Here is a 19,792-nt window from a genome sequence, read left to right as displayed (position 1 = left end):
GTCTGATCCAGTTCATGACTTAGCAGAATGACTGAAAGAAGCAGTCCTCTATCTCAAAATGTAGAAATTTAAGTGTAAATATCATACTTTTAGAAATGGAACAGGATATCTAGATGGTCGAGGATGAATAATTCACCATTGCTCTAGAAATTTTTTTTAAATGTTAAAAGTTACATGACAAAGAGTACAGGTAATCCAGGTTCAGTTGCAGATCTAGAAAACACAAAGATGTGGTTTTACTGATTTTGCTATGAGATGCTGAAACAATAGTTGCAATCTTAGATTTGAGTTAGAAATCCCTGTTGTGAAACAGGACGGGATTCTTGTCTGGCTGTTAAATATTTCCATCAAATAAATTTAGGTTAGGGTTTCGGTTTTTGTTTGTTTCGGGGTTTTTTTTGAGATGGAACTCTGGCAGAATATTGAGTCAGAGAATTTAGTCAAAAAAAGGTGGAGGACGAAAGTAATAGTTAGAAAATTGTAGGAGACTGCTAACACTGGTACTTTGTCCTGGCATTGCTACAGGCCAAAGAGAGCTTGGCTAATGCACATCACTCAAAAATTGGCTCCATACAGGTACTTGTGCACGAGCTCCACACCTGACCTGTGCTATTCAGGCAGAAATTATGTAAAGCTCTGAAGGAGAGAATGAGGTTTTTCCTTAGAGTGCAAAGGTCAGTGAAATAGTTGCTGTCATTGTCCCTACAGTGAACAACTGTTTGCTCTGTCTGTGCTTCTGGTGGAGTCCAAAAGGTTTACTCAGTCATCCAGCCGGAAAGGGAAGAGGGTGCTGCTTACAGAATCTTTTTGTAGGATTTAATTTCTTAAGTGGATCCTACTTCCTGTTCAGTGTGTTTAGCCTGAACTGGAAGCATCACTTGTTTGCTGGCTTCTCCCACAGGGCAATACTGAGAGCTGAGATTGGTTCTCTTCCCTTTTCATCTTCCAGAGGTTTCTTGCAATTTATTGCTTAACTCAGTTTTAATGCTGTGGTTTGAAGGTTTTGACCTTACCTGGCCAGCTTTAGCAAAGCTGATATTTTTTAGCAGCCCCAGAGAGACTTAACTCCCATCCAAATAATGTGAAAAAGAAAAATAGCGTCATAGCTCATAGCAAACCCTCTGTGAAAGAAATGTTTCACTCTAGCTGGGGTTCAGGATTCAGAGTGGCGTGTTCTCCTCTGCGTGATAAAACCTGCTTGCATGTGCTACTGAATATGAGCATGGCTAGGTTACCTGCAAATACCACCTGTATTGCATTTTTTTGGATTGTTGCTACCCCTGCTGACAGCCAAACCTGGAGTTCACAGTAGGTTTGGAGGTTGGTGCTCCCTGGCCTTGAGATAACCAGCATGGCAACAGTTTTCTGAGTTTTATTGAAGTTGCTTGTTTTCAGTGACGTATCTTTTAGTGGGGAGCAGCAAAGAGTGGCAGAGAAATTGTTGAGGAAAGAGCTAGGAGGTGTTTACACTAAAAATAAAAATCGTGGTGTAAGGATAAATTTGCACTGTATAACAAGGGTCCTCTGAGCTGCAGCAGTTCATCAAAGAAATGTTACCACTTCTCATAGTTTTATTAAAAAATGAAAGTCTGTACACTTCACAGCATTTGTATGACAAAAATTTAATTGGACTTTCATCCAAGTTCTTGCCCAGCTAAACTAGGTTCCCTTTCAGAAGAGAAATGGAATTATTAGAGTCTTACAAATTATATATTATTTTGAGGACAATACTTTGGAGGCTATTGGACTTACAAAACATGGATTATGGGGCATAGCAATATCTGCTTGTGCACTTTTTCATCACCTTGAAGTAACTCGCATGTAAGACAGAGCTCATGGTTCGCATTTGTAGTCAGGAGAAATACAGAAAAGTGGACAAATTACTGTTTAGTGTTTTACTGTGAAATTCAGAATTGGTAGGTGGCAATGGATTTCAAAGAGGCAAGAAAGCACCATGTAAGCAGAACAAGAACCAATTTAATGTAATGCTCCTGGGTGTTGTAATATTTTGCTGCTTTGGAAACCAATGTGAGAAGGTCACTGTATAAAGTGGATGTTGCAGGCTCTCTGTTCACCTGGTGTCCTGCTGAAACTCCTGAGTAGGAATCACTACCTGTACAGGTGATAGATGGCAAAAATGCAAGTGCCCATTTGGGAATGAAGCCAAAGAGCAGCTCTCTGCAAGAACATAAGCCAAGCTTCTGTAATACTGCTGATGGAGACTTCTCCAGCAACCAAAAGCAGAGGCCGTACAGAATGGCCCAATTTTGTAGCATCTAAGCAGATTTCCAGGGTTGTGTTTGATTCTGCTCCAAGTGGGAATCATTCTTGGCTTTACATGACAGCAAAATGTGCCAGGAGAAGAAACAGTTTCCAGAGCTGTGAGATGGAAGTGGGCATTTGCAGCCTTAAAGAGGACATCAAGGGTTGCAGTCCTCATGGCTGACTCCAGCTGCACCTCTCATTTTTACTAAAACCAGCAGCATCATGTTGCCACAGGAACACAAAAGACTTGGAAAAGATGCTGTTAAAGCAGAAGTGTAAACATTCCTTATGACAAATTTGAAAGATGGACTTAGCAAACATTAAGTTTGTGGTCTGCTTCAGAAGAGGGAAATAAAGTACATCTTCTTAACTGCACAGAGTTGTTGCTGTCTAGAAGATTAATGGATCAGAAGATGTACAAATTATTATTAGGAACACTACTAATCAGCAACAGTGACTGTAAGACTGCCAGTAACTGGGAAAAATTCTGCTCTGGAGCATGGCCCATTGGCCTCAACCACTGCCCACCACCCATGTTGGATGGATTCACCCCTGAGCTGAGCATAGCAGTTTTATGATCTAAAGTTCCTCTTGAAAATAAGGAGAGGTGAGAAAACCTTTTACAAGTGGCCCCGTCATGTAGAAGAGTCATGGAGAAATAACAGGTCAGTAGAAGTGGGGAACGTTTTTTTCTTGAGGTTCCTTCTAGGGAATGCTCTGCCATGAGAGGAGCCCTGAGGCCACTGGAAAGGCACTTGAGGGCCTCACTAGTGGAGGTGGCTGTTGCTGATGACCTCTGCTGTGGGAAGTTGCATGTGCGTGAGTTTGGAAGAACAGTCCAGATAGGTACCATACCAAATCCATTCTGTGCCATTTATTAGACTACACAGCAACAGGCCCTGAAATCCACCCTTTAATGTAGGAAACCCTTTTTGCATCCAAATTGTTTTTCCAAATAGGAGGGATAGTCTTTGTTGTGCTTCAAGGGGAAATGCTGGTCAGGCCACCAAGGTTGGTTGGTCCCTCTTCATAAATGCCTCATCACGGTTTTCTATCTCCAGTCAGTGGCATGCCACAGAAGCTGGAACACAATAGCTGATGTTCATTTTCTAAGGTTTCATTTGGCCTCTTTGAAAGAATTGCTTGAGACAGACATCAGAAGTCTGTACAATCTCTATTTACCATTTTTGCCAAGAGAGACACAATGAGATTAACCCCTTATTGTTAGTATTTATTGGAGTTACTTGGACTTTAGGAGTAGCTGATCAAAGCAACCTTTCCCAGTCTACAGCTAAGTGTGCAATATAGGGCCTGGTGGAACTTACTGTTCCTTACAGTGCAAGGGGAAGAACAAGTCAGGGGCTTCCCTGAGCAGCCTTTTAATGTCTGTCTGCCACAACCCCCTACAAAATTGCTACAGCCTTTTTTTTACCTACCCTTTTGTTTACTAGGTGCATTAAGGATATACCAATTTGTAGTTTTTAAGGACATATGTCCTCACCTTTTTGATTTGTAAGCCTGCACATATGTCTGGAAGTACATAAGGGTTCATTATTGGAGAAACAATATTAATCGAACAGTTTGTATGACCTTGGGTGGGAGTGGCAAAAACCAGAGCTAAGGTCTGTCACGAGTTCAGGGGGCACTTCAGTAACTAAAATGTCACAATTCAAAGTGTCTCACAAGGCACTGTGCCTGTGTCTGGGAAACAGGCAGTGCACATGAAACAAACTCTTTTCCATGGAGTAAGCAGGCTTCATACTTTCAGGCCACAGCTTCCAACATGCTCATCCTTGAAATGAGCTTCTCACAGCCAACACAACATGGTAACTCCTGTATTTCCACTTTGTTTTCACTTCTGCCTCAACTGAGAGCAAGTGTTTGAGCTTGATTTCTGCTGCAGCCTGCTCCAATTGCCAGAGCAGACAACAATCTCCAGTCATTCTGAAAAGCCTTGTGGCACTCTGATTCAAGAGGCCATGAGGGTTCATAACAGGCGTGAACAGGTGGAGACACTTCTCATTTCCACTGATTGTGGAATGTCATTGCATTTCTCCATCTTATACATTACTTACAGGTAATCTATGTATTGCATGTCTGTGTTGCTTGCAGGTAACTCAACCTGTTTATCTTAATTTGCTGTGGTGTAACTCAAGGGTTCTATTTTGGAGTTGTAGCCCAGGCAGGAGCCCTCCCTCTCACCCTGTCATGGGATCAAGGGTATCTGTAGCTGGTCTCTGTCCCTCAGGCAGCAAAGAATGCCCCAGTGCCTCCAGGCTCATGCAGAGGTTACTACCTTGGTATCGGGTGTCTACTGCAGTGTGGTTACACTTCACCAACTTCTCCAGTTGGATTTTTGTCCTTTCACATGTCCTTATCATCCAGTCAGGTTCGAAGTCCTGAAATTCTGCCCCCCGCCCCCCCCTTCTTTCTTGTTCCCTTCTAGAATCAGAACATTTATTTCAGACTCTTAAAACTTCTTTTCTTTTCCAAAACTGAAGAAATTTTTTGCAGTGTTAGCAAAGGTATACCTGCTCTAGATAAAAAAAAAAAAAAAAAAAAAAAAAAAAAAAAAAAAAAAAAAAGAATTCAAACTGTCTCTATGATCAGGAATCCCATCCAGGAGCTATGACTATTACGAAAAGGACACACATGAAATTTTTACTTGTCATCTACATTCATGTTTTAAAGCTGTCTGGAAATCCTGTTATAGAACAGATTGGAAGGCACCTCTCCAGGTCCCTGGTCCAGCCTGATGGCTTTGTGAAGGTCAGCCTCAGAACTATACCAGGGTGTTCAAGGCTTTGGATAATCAAGTTTTTTAAACCTTCAGGGTAGAGACTCCATACCATCTCTGGGCCCCTGTTCCTGTGCTGAGCTGTCCTCTTGGAGCAGCAATTCTTTGTATCTAGTCACAGTTCTGATTGTGACTTGCCTCTTGCCCTTGTTACTGTGCCATTTGGAGAAGAATCTGACTCCACCCTGCCTATAAAATCAGCAATTCATGGTGGTATGACAGGTATGCAACGGTCAGGTTGCATGAATCCCTGAAAATATTTAGTTGTGGTTTTAGTCCCCAAAACTAGCACACCTGCAGGGCTTTGGTGCAACTGTCCAAAGTAGCTTGGGGAGTTGGGGCAGCAGCGGGTGTCTGTTTTGGATCAGGTTCCTGCGGGGAGCTGTGCTTCAATTCCTCCCTCCACCGCCAGGAGCACAGGGGAGTGGAGATCACTGCCTGCATTCTGAAGCGCTGGGAAAGAGCTACCAGAGCCTCAAAGACTAGAGTCTTCAAAGCTTTACTTCTTCTAACTGGAATTCCCTGCTAGTTTTCTGCTTGCTTTTTTCCTACTTTCCTGTAAACCTAACGTTCAGGTGAAGACCAGAGGTCTTCATCCTGACTCCAGCCGAGCCTAGCCTGCTTGAGGGAGGCAGGACCGAAACCCCTTTCCTTCTAATACCCCATAACTTTTCGCACCCTCCTCTGCCTCCCTACTCATCTGCTCCCTCCTCAATCGCTGCCGCCTCTCGGCCCTCGGAGGTTCTGTCCTTATCGACCTCTGGCCGGTCCAGAGCTGCGGACGGGGCCTTGAAGGCTCTCTGGTGCTGCCACCTTAAGGCTCCAGCAAAACTCGTGCACTCCTTCCCTGGGGACAGAGGCTGAGGAGCTGCAGACTGACCGGAGGCCGTCTGTAGCAGCCGGAGGATGACACAAAGCCCTTACCCGGCTCTCGCTGAGCCCGCTGCCTCCTCCACCCGCTCTCATGGGAAAGTATTGCGGGGTTTCACCAAAGTTTGTGTGCGCACCTCCTAATTTTGTGGCTTATGAGAAACCATCCTTTGTAATCTGTAGGGCAGAGTCAGAGCCGATGAGGCCGAAGATGAAAATTTCTGTCTCAGAGGAGATTTTTACAGCCTGCTGCCTGCCTGCCGCCCCTGTGGAGAGGGCTTGAGGCTTGTTTTCATTGGCTCTCAGCAACAAATGAGAGGTAGGGGTGCATTTGCACTCCCAATGCTTTCTTTTCGTGGCAAATTTTGTTGTTATTTGGCTTATTGTGTGATCTGCAGCCTTTCCAATCCCGTTGTGCTTCTGGCTGAAAATTCCTGTGCTGTGTGACACTGAGAGGAGGCACCTCTGACCTAAGGGTCTGTCTGAAGCCACTTTCAGTGGCAGCTCTCACAGTCACAGCAGGGACCACAGAAGTCAGCTTGGCTGGGGTTGGCACCTTTTCCCTCTACTGCTGTTCCTCCAGCAGCACAAGCAGCAAGGTGTGCTTGTAGGAACCCGTGTGGATTCTGTTCCCACAGGTGCGTGCAGGTGGTGGGATCCATCTGCCACAAAGCTGTCAGCACCGGAGGTGCCCTTCACTATCAAAAGACTTGCACTGGAAAACAGGTAGCATTAGAAATAGTAGCTGATTTTTAATTCTAAGTGCAAAGGTTATCCCAAGTATTGGCCTTTGGGTCAAAACAAAGTGAACACAAATCAAAAAGCTTTTGATTTTGAAATAGGCAATAAAGCGTAATTAAGTAAAGTAATTGAGAATTTTTATTAGGCCTTTCCCTCTGTCTGGATTTGACCCAATATGCTTTATGCTGGAGTAACACAAATGAGAAAAGAGCTGCAGAAAGGCTTTAACTCACATGCCTGTATTCAGTCCATAGGAGAACTAAGGTTTGTCATCTCCATCTGTGGCATGGCTTTGAAAATTTTCAGGCTTTTGTGGTTTTTTAAGCAACCGAATATAAAGTGTTATTACCTCAGAAGCATTCATTTTTCATGGCTAGCTCAGCCCAGCATGTTGCTGGACACATTCTGAACTGCAGATGCCAGGCCACACAGCCATTCCCAGGGAACCTGGGATTCAGCAGGCTTAGGAAGCTGCTGCTTCTGTGCAGCTGGGGAAGTTGGTTATGTCAAGGAGCTTGCTGTTCTGCCATCAGAAGGAAAAGAACAGGCCCCAGTACCTCCCAGGGCACTTCCCTGCCACTCACAAGCTGCATGGCATTGCAATGTTGTTCAGCATCCTTTCGGTCTTTTGGTCAGCTTAAAAATCACAAAAATACTTTCCTTTTCAGTTTCCCTTGCACCCACCACCTTTGATCCTTCCTCCTTCCTGTGGATACCTTCTCTACGGATACCTCCTGAGTAAAAGAGTGTGAGTATTTTTGTTGACACAAAAACACGAACGAGCACAGAAAAATAAGCTTGTTACGTATGGTTGCTATGAGAATGTAGCAAGTACTAGTGGCAAAAGTAACCTGCAGATCATTTGGTATGGAGCTACAAAGGTAACTGTCAAATTGAAAGCCCAGTAGTAAGGTCTTGCATGCACTTCAATAATTTCTAATTTTTATTTCACTTTGTATGCTCCCACTGGTATTAATTCATCTGTGTGCACAACTGTGCCAATATTTCAAAATGGAAGTTATTTGAGAGTTTTCTATTCCTACAAAAATATAAAATACACCGTCTGAGTTCCAATGCACATTCAGATTTGTGAAGCATAAGCTATCATTGGGAGCATCATACAAAAATCAAATATAAACAACACCCATTTCACTGTCATAGTAACACACAGCAATCTTCTATTTCCAGCACACTGAAAAAACTTCTAAATGCTGATAAGTATTCAAGTCATTGTTTATCCTGACAGAAAAAGTGCAGATAAAACCATGAAAAATTGTTAATGAGAGCTTGACGCTGCATTATTTATGAAAATAGGAAAATAATAAACTCTGTACTCTAGCAAGCATATTACTCTCTCAGAAATCATTAACAGGAGGTTAAGATCATCAAAACTGTATGTTTGAGTATTTTCAGTTTAGTGCATTAATATCATCTGGAAAAAAAGTGTGGGGACATAGGCACATTTTATTTTTGATGTTATAGTTTTACTTTATTTTTTGATATTAAAGTCTTATTAGAATAGCTTTAAGTTCTTCTTGTCATCATCTTTTTCCTTCATGGACTGCAGAGCAAAGGGCAGAATTCAGGAGACCAGTATTTGCTTGACAAAACAATCACCAGTTTGTGCCCTGTGAGCAGCAGCCCCATCCTCTTCTGCAGTTAAGCCTGGCCTGTCACCACACGTGCCTTTGCCAGTAACAGTCTGCGGTCCAGACCATGTTGTCTTTCCCACTGCTTTCCTCCTCCCCTTGGATTTCTCTACCAGTCATTACTTTGTCCTACCGTTAATTTCCGTCCCTAAAAGCTCCTTGGGTGCCTGTGAGTAAAACAGGAGCATCGATATTGGGATTTGTGCTGATTTTTTAGTGAACAAAGCCGGGGTGCTTTTTGTTATCCAGAGATTGCCAGGAGAATCTGGCAACGGTTTGTAGTGGTTGGGGAAGTATCTGTTGTCATCCTGTGTTCACAAGTACCCAGCACGATGTGCCCAGTGCGCAGGGACTCCCACTGCCTGCGAGGCGTGTGCCCGGCCACACAGCATCAAATGCCTGATTGTGGAGTTACTAATTAGCTACAGCAAACATCCAGGTTCATACAAGTGCACTGAACCTGTGTTCACTCTCTTTTTAAACTAAGGAAAATTTGCACTGACACTTCTGCCTGCAAAGTTTTTGCTACCCTTTGCCACAAAAGGTGGGTTTCCCCTCCCACATCAGCAGTCTGAGCCCAGAGGGGCAAAAGTGAGGTCTCAGTTTGCTCAGGTGGTTACTCGTGTTTGATGTCCTGCGCTTTAGTTCCCTACAGTTTAGTCTCAAACATACGGGGATCATATTCCTGCCTTCTTTCCTCTGGAGAGACTGGCACAGCAGGACTTGGCACAGCTCTGCTGTTTCTGTAGAATCTGCTGCATCTGCCAGCCCTGGCCTAAGGCAAACACACAAAAACAGCATTTGAGAGGCATGAGTCTCCACACCTTCTCACACGGTGTCACACAGGGACAGGCCACCTAACACGACTTATCCTCTGCAAACCAGCTGTGCAAATGTGTCAGCATGAGGGGAGAAAAGGGGTCCTGAGCTGAATGACAGCACACAGTGCTTAAAATGTGTGTGTGTAACTTGAATGAGGCAGGAGGTAACAGCGTGCACCGAAAGAACTGCTGTGGCACCACCGAGCACACGCTTAAGCAACGAAGTAGACAATGTGCCGATTTCCCAAAACATGGGAGCAATCACAGCCACCAAGCCAGCAGGAAGGTGATGCGAACAGAGATAGTCGCTTTTATACTATTGACTGTAAGAAAATGGTAACAGCAAGTGTGCTTCAGAAGTAATGCCTTCCTTTATCTCCTCTTTCTGAGATGTGCTGAGCACATGCTGCTCTGAATTCTTTCTTGGGAAGCCAGAAATGTTCAGCAACCATCAGAAACAAGCTAATGAGCTTGGACTGAAAAGATAGAGAATTATTGCTGAAACCTGAAATCTGACTTTCCTATGAGGAGACAGAATCACCCAAGGTTATTCTGCCTGCTCCTGAGAGCCATAAGCACAGGAGAAAAATGTAGTTCTCTTTTCAGCCAGATTAGCTTCCCTTTTTCTTTTTTTAATTAATAAATAACTGTATTGAGAATCTAACTATGAAAAGGCAGCATCCCTGACTATCCTTCCAAGGCATGGAAACAGCAGCAAAATGCTTCCTATGAAAAACTCTGTCAGAAGAAAAAGATCATAGCTAGACATTTCCTGGAACAAGAGAGTCTTCACATTAGCTCTTTATCTATTTTAATCTCGATTTGAGCTCACTGGCAACATATATCTTTGCTTTGCAGTAATTATGGTATCAGTGCTCATTAATGCCCTTTGCACCAAGATTTGTAGGTTCTTTATCACAACTGAGTAAACAGCTCTATTAAACACATTATAGAAGCGAGGAAATGGAGCTAGCAGCCAGCTGAGTGCTGCCCTCTCAAGCACAATCGCTTAGGTCTAGGCTTATGCTTCAGGTCAGGCTTGTGAAAACCACAAAGCCTAGACTTGTAAGGATGTTGCAACTCCAAAATGCATGCAAAGCAGAGTACTTCATGTCATCTCATTACATTTGATTACAATTGCCTCAGAATTTTATTTCTTTAAATTTTATTTTTCTATTTTTGTTTTATTCCTTTAGATTTTGTTTTCTTTAAATTTAAATTCATTTTATTATAAGTCTACTGTACTCATATTGTTTCACTTTCTTCTCTGATTTCAAGAATTCAGTGAGTAGGAATTCAGCAAGGTTTGATCCATTTACATGCATTTCATGTCATGCCAGACCAATTTATTGTTTTCACTTTGTTTCAGAATTCTCTATTTTATTTTTTTAACATTTCATTTAATCCCTTTATTCTCCTGTCCATTCCTGTCGTTCCCTGATTTCAGGATTTCAATGAGTATAATTTTCAATGAATATAATTTTGGCAAGCTCCTTACACTGCACCTCATTTCCCAAAATTAAGGGGAAAAGGTAACAAAGAGACAGGAGAAGAAATTGAAGGAATGAAATGCTAAAAAAAAGAGAGAAAATTCTGAAACAAATTAGAAACAATAAAAGCAAATGGGATAACCTGAAGTGCAGGAAAATGGACCTAAGCTTGTCTAATTGATCCTCATTGAAACCTTGAAGCCAGAGAACAAAGTCTAACAAATGCTCTGGAAAGGTAATATGAGGAAATAAAATGCAATAAAAAAATAATTAAAAAAAAATTGCAAACGGAGTGACTACAACTAAATGTACTGAGATGAAATAAGATGCAGTGAAAAGCACTGAAACTTGCCAAAAATTATTCCCATTAAAATCAGAGAAAGGTAAATAAAGAGACAGGGGAAGAAGTGAAATGCTAAAACATAAAAGAGAAAATTATGAAACAAAGTGAAAACAATAAAAGTGAATGGGGTTACTTGTCCATTCAACAGCATGTTCACATTTCCCCTACTCTTGCTTTTGCTTCTTGTGTACACAAGAACTTTATCTTGCTGCTTTTGACGTAATTTCTTAGGTTCAACTACAAGTGGACTTTGCCTTTCACAGACATATCTTTGCATGCCAAAGAGTGGCTCAGTATTCCTCTCAGGTTAACCATCCCTGCTTCCACCTTCTATAAACTCCCTTTTTATATTTGAATTTTGCCAGAAACTCCTTGTTCATCAATGAATGAAACATTTATGGAAACATACTATACAATAAGCTTTACAAAGAACAACAGGTGTATCTCTGGCTTTGCTTAGTATTTTTCTATACCATACATTTAATTTCTTATAATTTATAATATGTTTTGAGCAGGTGTTTGAGAAGGTGATTAGCCTTCTCAAAGGATTTTTGCCTAAGTTACTTTACCTGTATTAGAGATTTAATAATGCAGGAATCTTCTTCAGGTTGTAACTGCTGATGTTATGACTGGGACTGAAAATCAGAGATGAAATAAAGAATTAGCTCCCTTTTCAAGTACATAATTTCTGAGTTATATGCACTAATTGACTTAGAAACTTAAAAGTTACAAATTTACTTTCTATGCTAGGGGACTTAAGGCACACAGAATTCATGGAACAGTCCCATAATTCAGAACAGACTCCAAGCCATGAAGTATACTGAGCAAAAAAGAAATTATAGTCAGCCAACAGCTGTTTCCCAGCTTAGCTGAATCACCCATACTTGATAGAAAATATCTCTGCCTGTTGGGAAACAGAGGCTCCTCCTATCCCAGTTCTTTTAAAGAATAGAGCACAGCTTATTCTTTCCTTTCAGAAGAAGTTTTTCTTTTATTGTTTTCTCCCCTTCTCTTTATGCCCCTAAAACTCTTCACAAGGTGGAATATACAGGTTCAAATTCCTCTTCTGACTGAAGGAAGCTTTGATTTTCCATCATTTTGCTTTGCCACTCTTTCAAGAACTGAAAAGTCACAGGGACAGTCAGGGGGAACAAGAAAGAGCACAACTGTAGCTTGTGTTAAGGGTTCTTTGGATAACAAGCCCTCATTTGTAAAACTGTAAGTTTACCCAATATCTGGCCAGTGCAGGCCTTGGGACTGCAGGGCCATGCAGACAGATCTACTCTGTCACTATTTCAGTGGAGCACTTTTCCTTTTCTATACAATGGTACTACTTCAAAAGCATAGTTAATACATCTTATTAAACTATGCAGCTAAAGTCTGGTCACAGACTATTAACTATGCATTAAACTATGCAGCCAGGCCACAGTCCTAATAGATGGAAGCTCTAGTCTGATTCCCTGTCATGCTGAGGAGTTCTCACAGCTTTGTATTCTGACTTGGGGGAAGGTTCACTATCTACTCAGGCTTTATAGAAAAAGTGATGCAGAGCCTCTTCTTTCTATATTCTTTTCCAAAAGCAATAGTTGTTACCAAACTTCACAAAGTTCTTAAATCAGCCTCCATTTCACAGATGGTCTGAAACTTCCTAACATAATAAGCCTCTCTGAAGAGTGAAATATGGTGAAGTCTAGTCTCTAGATATTGAACAGACCAAGCATGAAATAATTATCAAAATTACTGTGTCAATATTAACATTCACAATATCCAAAATCTGAGACAGTAAAAAGCAAAAGAAATAAATCACAATGGAAAACCAAGTATATGCTTACCTGGTAAACAGATAATCAGTAATTCCTCCAGACTTAGAACTTTTGATTTCTGCACCCAAATTCCATTCTGGATTTTTTTTGGACCTGCCACAAGATATGTCATGTAACATTGCTTTGTTTATTCACATGGAGACAGAGAGGCAAATGTTATTCCATTCTCAAACTGAAAGGTTTTCTAAAACTAAGTCAGTATATTAAGCCACTTCTAGGCAAGACAGACTCCTTATATTTATATTACACTTCAGATTATACTTAGAAAAAAAAATCTTAAAAGCACAGTGTCGTTACTTCTAATAAAGCACTGAGTAAACAGCAAAACTAGAAGAATTTAACTGGAAGCTAGTCTCAAGTGTATGCTTGAAAAGTTTGAACAGAAGAACTGTTTATAAAATAACAGCTTTACTGGAAACAAATTTTCAGCATTGCTAAGTTATGATACCTTCCATTTGAGGATGGACATATAAATCACCTATATAATCTGCATATCTAATGTTTGGAGAATTGTAGTTACATTTATCATTACAGTAGCTGCGTGCAAAGAGAACTGTAAAACCAGGAAAATGATCTGACAGAACATCCACTCTCTACAATCCATGTTGCAACAAATGTATATGGTAGAAGTATTAGTCTTTTTGCATCTTCTGCATGTTGAGTTCATGAACATTGCTGTGGGAAAGCTAGTGCTGGGATACATTGTGCTTTTTCCTTACAAAATACTAATATTTAAAGCAGGTATTTGATGTTTCCCAGACAGTTATGAAAAAGCCCAACTCTGTGCCCTGGCAAGTCAATGCTGCTCTCCTGGCAACTTCAGAACCCTTAAGTAGAAGAATTATACAGGATCACATTCATGGAATAAGAAATTATTTCTGCCAGGCTAATTAATGCCATAGAAAACACAGAAAAAAGTTAGAATTTTAAAATGCATTTTTTACTGATCCAGGTCTCAGAGAAAGTGTGTTCCAACAGCAATCTGCTGGTTTGCAAAACAAGTTTTATTTTGCTATCTGCATTTTTCATTACATACATGAATTTGTAGGCTTCATATACAAATTTGTAGATAGGAAAGCTGTTAAGTTTACTATATTCTGGTATTAAATGACACAATTTAAATATGCACAAATCACAACCAGAGGATCTCCAACTCAAGAAGTTTAGGAAAAATATAAGCAAACGAAATTATTATTGACTGATCAGTGTCACAGCTCAGTGTCACAGGGCAAATCAATGACAGAAACTAAACCAAGATGCTTTTGTCTGTCTGGCTTCCAAAACATGGATTTAGTTACACCATTATTTCCAAAGGTGTCCTACTTTAGGAAAGTAGGAGGAGTTTTCCTGGATAGACCTAAATGCATGTCTTTTGGAAAAAAAATTAATAGCAGGGTTTTAGCCAGTAGCTGTGTCCAAAAATCCCCAGGATGCTCTCATTACAGCAAAGAAAAACCCCAAGGTATTAAACAAAAAATGAAAAGAAGAACTATATATTCACAGCTCCTGAGAAGCTTAAAAAGCAGGAAACCAAAACCAGCAGCTGATACAAATCAGCAGTCTATGGTATCAGGGACACAAGCCACATTTTTCTGAGAGTTTCACAGGAGAGTATGAGTCAAGGCAACTGCTGCCAGTCATTTTCTGAGTGAGCAGGCATCTTCCCAGAGCTCAGACACATCACAGAGGTTTAATGAAATCTTCAGGAGGCATTTTGGACCAGTGCTGGAACCACAGCCTGTGCAAAGCAGCACCTTGATTCATTCCCTCCCTGCGCTGGGCTTAGAAATTGCACGTGCTGAGCTCTGTTTGGTTCACTCAGATTGAAGTAACAAGTTGGGAACATTTTAGCCTGTGAGGGAACCTGAGTTTGGCAATTAAAACAAAGCCAACTTTCTTTGATCTCTGCTCAGCCCCAGTTAACATGAAGTGAATGCTGTGGTTGGGGCCCATAACCACCCTGGGCTTGCTGAACTGGTGAAACCATTGCTGGACAGCGTTATGTGTATGTGTGAGCTCAGTCCTGGATCATCTCAAGCTCTGTGAAATGTCAAGTCAAAATAAAGCTATTCTGCTCTTATAATTTTGATTTTTCAGCCCTTACAGTCCAAGGCTTTTCTAGGGGTAACTTCATCTCAGTGACTGCTTTATTCATCCAGATGTTGACACTTGCAGCAACTGCACAGCTGTTGGGGTTTAGGTTTTTCCTTCCTTTTCTTTCCTTGTCACCTGTGGAATGTTTTTCCCATTGAGTTGCCAAGAAGCACTAATGGCTGGGTGCTTGAGGCGGCGGCGGGGAGGGAAACTCGCTCTCGGCCTTCGGAGGAGGACAGAGCTGCTGCTTAGAGAAGGGAATGCGCTGCTACTGGAGTCCAGATCGGTCTTGTTTCTTCTGCTGTGGGGTGAGCCTCTGCTCCTGGGAGCAGCCACTGAACTGGAACTTGTTATCGCCCACCTGGCTAAAGAAAGGGCCTGTTGCCGTTTTCTCCCGTGTCCGCGGGTCCTGAGCTGCCCCTCTTTGCCCCGCTGGGAGCCAGGTCGCTGTTGTCCCACCCCCACTGCTTCTTCAGCACTGCTCCGAGTTTTTTTCACTACTCTGTAGCCCGAACCCCCTGCCTGCCCAGCCCTCCCACGCCTTCAGCCACAGCTCCGGAGTTTCTGATCCATCTCTTCCATCACAGACAAAGCCGCCATTGCCGCGCCCTCCCCGAGCCCAGCCCACAGCGCCCCCTGCAGCCTGTGGGGATCAGCGCACCTGCCCCGCCCACAGGAGCCTGCCAGCGCCCCCTGCCAGGTGTAATCGGAACTGCACCAAAGGGGAAAGTGCCTGCGGTCAGGGAAGCTGCTACTGGGTTCCTGGTTCTGATTATTAATAATGCTATTAATAATTAATATTAACATGTTTGTGTTATTATTAATATTATTAACAACAACAATCAGTTGTTGTTTTGTTTGCCTTGTTATATGTACTAGTAAAGAACTGATATTTCTATCCCCATATCTTTACCTGAGAGCCCCTTAATTTCAAAATTATAATTCAGAGGGAAGGAGTTTACATTCTCCATTCCAAAAGAGGCTCCTGCCTTCCCTAGCAGACACCTGTCTTTCAAACTAAGACAACAGCTCACCCTGCCAAACTGCTCACAGCATCACTGGAGCCCATCCCTTTGACATCTTCCAGCACCAGCGCAGAGTTATCTCTCTGAGGTGAAAGATGGGGCCCAAGACATGAGTTGGTTTTGGTACCAAGTTTGGAATCATTGCTCTTTCAGTGCAAGGGACATGTATGGGAATGGAATGGCATGAGGGGTAATGGCATGGGAAGGGATGTGTGAAAGAAGTAAAGTTCAACTACAACTCACTTTGATGATAAGTGAATGGTGTGATTGATATAGAAGAAAGGGTAGGAAGCCATGGGGAATTTAGGAAAGAAAAGCCTGAAGAACAGATTTCTTTGCAATGTGGGAAGGCTGGCAGTATGTCATAGTAACAGTAACTATGAAAGACTTGGCTATTTCAGTTCTGCTGACTGCTTTATTATGAACAGGCTGTTAGCACAGTCCATCTTAAGGCTGTAGATGTACTTCCAATGTTTAAAACCTCCACCTGAAGGCGAAAAAGTCACAGCTGAGACTACAATTTCCTGAGCTGGGGTTGTGCTTCAGGGTAAATTTGTTTGGAGCCAAAATTTTTTTCATCCCTTTCTAATGGCTGACATCGTTCTTAAAAATCCATTGTTTATCTGACCGTTTCCTCACCCCTTAGAAAAATTTCTGGTGATATTTTCCTTTCTCAGTTTAATGCTTTGAAGCATTACACATAAAATTTGGCAGGAGGCAGCTTTCTGTTAGAAAGACATATTGCCCCAGCTCTCTAAAAGTGTGCTCAAACTTGGCTATGTTACAAGCACTTGAAAATCCAGTTTGCATGCACTTGATAGAGCTCTCAGTTTTTCATCTAAAATTCCCCCAAGATGTCTGAGGGGAGCAGGTGGTCGGGTATTGCTGGCTGCCAGGGGCTGCTAAGGGCGGATGACAAGTGCGAAGCTGGTCTCTGCCATGCACCCCTTGCCCCTTCCAGCACCAAAATGGTCAAGGGGGAGACCATCTGAGTGAAGGCAAAACAGGCAAAAGAGTGTCACAGCACAGCCAGTCTGTAGCTGTACAAGATAAATCTGGCCATAACATAAACCAAATTCAGCTAGCCTGGCTCGTTCTAGAAAAGAAGTAGAACAAGTCCCTGGGTGAGCAATGATAGAATAGATTTGAACTCAAACAGGGACCTCGGCCAATCATATTCAATCTAGAATGCAGACATATCACTAGCTAAGGAGCTGGGTGGTGTCATGTCAGGACCCCAGCCAATGAGCTGTCCAAGCCTGGAAAATTTGAACGCCCTATATAAGAAGGTTCCGAACAACAAAACACGCTCTTTGTTGATGAATCCCATCATTTCTGTCTCCGACCAATGACCCCATGTAACAAAGAGAGATTGTGTGCTGAAAAATGGAGTTGGAGGAAGGATCAAAAAGTAAGTCTGGGACTATGTGGGAGACTATGTTTTCTGGGCTTAGAAGAGGCCACCAAAGAGGAAAGGTTTCTGGGGTCTTTGCCAGCCCCAGCTCTGCTGTAGCCTGGGAGATAGATAGCCAGGAATGAGAGCAGCAGGCTTCACACTAACCAATGTTGTTCCAAGAGGCTTTGCTCCTCCAGAATGAAAAATTGCTGAGGTTTGTGTCCATCTGCATCTGAGGTGTTAGGGGGAAAGCAGCCTGTTGGAATCTGGACAAAAAAAATCTGAAAGCTCGTGGAAATATTTGTGCTATGTGACCAGTGCTTCCTCATTGGTTCCAGGCTTGAAGCAAAGAGGGAGGGAAGAAAAAGTGTTTCTTTGGCCATTGGAAGGGTTTTACCCCACCTTGTGGAGAGAGGAGTATGTGATGCTGGGTAATTACTAAAACAACAGTTTTCATAAACAGGCACTGATCTGTGACCTCCATGTCCAGGGTGCCAAAGTTGTGATCTTACAGGAAGATCTGCAGAAGCTGCTTGTGGCCTCAGCTGGGAGCTGGGCATGTGCCATGTGTGAACAGCTGTGTGTGGCACCTTCTAGACTTTTTCTCTGAGGTTCCAACACTTAGAAGGTAATTTGCCTCCATTGGTGGCATCTCAGAGGGATGCTTTGGGGACAAATGATTGTGTGCTCCTCACCCATGCAGGCACTGATGACCACTGTGGAAAAGCCCATCTAAACCACCTTTATGGACCAGGGTGTGAATAGTAGGAGGCAAAATAGACTTTGAAGAAAAATGCTGTAATTAAAACCAGATTAGTAAGTGATCATCATCCATTCTGTGCACTGAATAAAGGGAGGTTCCTTCAAAAAGGAAATATAGTATGTAATTATAATTAAATATGATCTTATGGACAATATGGACAAAAAGGCTCAACTAAAATTGCCTAAAAAAAAAAAAAAAAAAAAAGCAACTCTTGAATTATCTTGCTTCTTGATGCTTTGTTTTGCAATGGCAGCTTAAAGCTGCCTTTCTGTTTGTATTTCAGTGTCTTCACTCAAAGAATGGTGGTGTCTGCATGCAACTTCTGTAATTCCACTTAGCTCATCTCTAAATTGACTGTGCACAGTCAAAGACATGCATCCAGCACAGCAGGGCAGCAGTTAGCTAAAATTAATATATATGGATTTGGAGTTTTTTTCCCCTGACTCGAAAATTGCTCAAAATATTACTTTATTGGGAAAAAAATGCAAATGAGCATCTTTCATTCATCAGAAGAATAATTACCCTTTTCTCTTTCTCTCTGTCAGAAAGAGATTTGTTGTCTATTGTTTCTTTGCTGGATTTGATAACTGTTGTTTTGAAATTATAAAGCTATAGCACTTGTTCCACTCCTTTGCAGGACTGGCCATCCATGCTACTAGCCAAAAGTGGAGGAGCTGTCAAGTTTGCAGGAAAAGATCATTTACCAAGTGACATTTTGGAAAGATGTCAGCTGGGAAGTCAGTGTCAGTGTAGGGTTTTTTCTTAAGCTGATGCATTTCTCAGGTTGCAGCTTTGTCACTTTATGTCATGGCTGAGCCACAGGAAGCAGAGTAGCTGGAGAGTTTCTATTCTGATGGCCTTCCAGGGTGATGTTCATTAAAATTAAATCTACTTCCTGAATTCTGATCAACTATCCTTGTTAGAGCCCACAGGTGAATGATGGGAGTTCAACAGCCTTTGGCTTTAGCCAAGGTAAGCAAAACTGAAAGGACCTGGGTGGATATTTTTCAGCTGAAGTTCATAAAGGTCAAGTTCAAAATAAAGTGAAACAGGTAAGGTAGCATCCTTTTACTGTGGGGTGATGAGGACACATCCACTGACATTCTTGGAATCAGATTTCCCATCTTTCCACTGTCATCTGAGTGCATGGGTCATGAAAATCAGTATGGGAAGAAGCCCTTGATCACCTTTTATCATTCAACCATCTCCTGCTCAAGCTAGCCCACTGAGTAGGGAACTATTGCAACGCTGTCTCCTGAGACACCTCACACTAGAGCTGTTTGGAATGTGATGGATACTCAAAAGCCAACAAATTCCCAGGCTACACCACAAACAGGCTTCAGCTTTGGTAGCTTTCCCAGGCTGGACTTATCAAGAGTGCTCCCTGTCCCATCAGCCATGTTGTTAATAACCTAAACTTTATCAGACCCAGTACAGACACCTAAGGGATGTCACTAGTGATCAACCACCAGATGGACTCTGTACTGTTGATCCCAATTCTTTCAGCCCCAGTCTGAACAACTGTCCACCCACTTTATCAGCTACCCTACCAGTCTGTATGTCATTGATTTAGCCAAAAGGGTACTGTAGAAAATGGTGTTAAAGGCTTTACAGTGTCGAGGAAATAAATGAGACACACTGATCTCACACTAAGAGGAGATTGCCCTCAAAGAACAACCAGCTGTCCTGGGCCCCTTTACTCTCCAGGGTAGCTC

This window comes from Zosterops lateralis (genome assembly GCF_965231275.1).
Source record: "Zosterops lateralis genome assembly, chromosome: 4".
NCBI classification, from domain to species: domain Eukaryota; kingdom Metazoa; phylum Chordata; class Aves; order Passeriformes; family Zosteropidae; genus Zosterops; species Zosterops lateralis.
This window is presented reverse-complemented; position numbering follows the sequence as displayed.